Source organism: Carlito syrichta, unplaced genomic scaffold, assembly GCF_000164805.1.
Source record: "Carlito syrichta isolate Samal-C Ts95f unplaced genomic scaffold, Tarsius_syrichta-2.0.1 Scaffold234352, whole genome shotgun sequence".
Lineage (NCBI taxonomy): Eukaryota > Metazoa > Chordata > Mammalia > Primates > Tarsiidae > Carlito > Carlito syrichta.
In genome coordinates, this window is record NW_007178448.1 from 1 (window position 1) to 1,431 (window position 1,431).

The 1,431-nt window shown below is 54.2% G+C and overlaps 1 pseudogene; it reads right to left on the reverse strand.

Annotated features, from left to right (window-relative positions):
- Positions 1 to 13: 13 nt before the first annotated feature.
- On the reverse strand, positions 14 to 1,423 carry LOC103253505 (annotated as a pseudogene).
- Positions 1,424 to 1,431: the final 8 nt, after the last annotated feature.

Below are 1,431 nucleotides of genomic sequence, written 5' to 3' on the forward strand. Positions count from 1 at the left end.
CCACCCCACCCCCCCCAAGGAGAAAAAAAAAGAGGCAACAAACACAAATTTTGAGGGAGAGGAAAGGGGCAGCTGAGGAAGACGGCTATGGGAACTGAGAAGCCTGAGGTGATGGGAGCTCTGCCTTAGGCCGCCTCTTCATCCTCCTCACCAAATTCTTCCTCTTCTTCTGCAGTGGCATCCTGGTACTGCTGATACTCTGAGACAAGGTCATTCATGTTGCTCTCAGCCTCAGTGAACTCCATCTCATCCATGTCCTCACCTGTGTACCAGTGGAGGAAGGCCTTCCGGCGGAACACTGCAGTGAACTGCTTGCAGATAGACTTGAAGAGCTCCTGGATGGTTGTGCTGCTGCCGATGAAGGTGACTGCCAGCTTGAGGCCACGAGATGGGATATTGCAGACAGCTGTCTTGACATTGTTGGGTATCCATTCCACAAAGAGCTGCTATTCTTGTTCTGTATGTTGAGCATCTGCTCATCTACCTCCTCCATGGACATCCGTCCGCGAAACACAGCAGCCACGGTGAGGTACCGGCCATGCCAGGGGTCACAGGCAGCCATCATGTTTTTGGCATCGAAGACCTGCTGGGTGAGTTCAGGTACTGTGAGAGCCCGATACTGCTGGCTTCCACGGCTGGTGCGAGGGGCAAAGCCAGGCATGAAGAAGTGAGACGTGGGGAGGGCACCATGTTGACTGCCAGCTTGCAGAGGTCAGCGTTGGGCTGACCAGGGAAGCGGAGGCAGGTGGTGACACCGCTCATGGTGGCTGAGACGAGGTGGTTTAGATCCCCGTAGGTTGGTGTGGTCAGCTTAAGGGTGTGGAAGCAGAAGTCGTCGGGGGCCTCGTTGTCAATGCAGTAGGTCTCATCAGTGTTCTCTACCAACTGATGGACAGAGAGCGTGGGGTTGTAGGGCTCAACCACAGTGTCTGACACTGTGAATGAGGACACCAAGGTGTTCATGATGCGGTCAGGATACTCCTCGAATCTTGCTGATGAGGAGCGTGCCCATTCCAGAGCCTGTGGCCCTGCCCAGCGAGTGGGTCAGCTGGAAGCCCTGCAGGCAGTCACAGTTCTCGACCTCTTTCCTTACCATATCCAAGACAGAATCAACCAGCCCAGCCCCCTCTGTATAGTGGCCCTTTGCCCAGTTGTTGCCTGTCCCAGACTGACCAAAAACAAAATTGCCTGGTCTGAAGATTTGCCCAAAAGGAACAGAGTCCATGGTCCCAGGTTCTAGATTCACTAGTACAGCACGGGGAACATATTTGCCACCTGGGGCTTCATTGTAATACACGGAGATACCATCCAACTGCAGGTCGCTATCCCCGTGGTAGGTACCGGTGGGGTCAATGCTATGCTCATCTCTGATCACCTCCCAGAACTTTGCACCGATTTGGTTGCCACATTGACCAGCCTGGATATGCACGA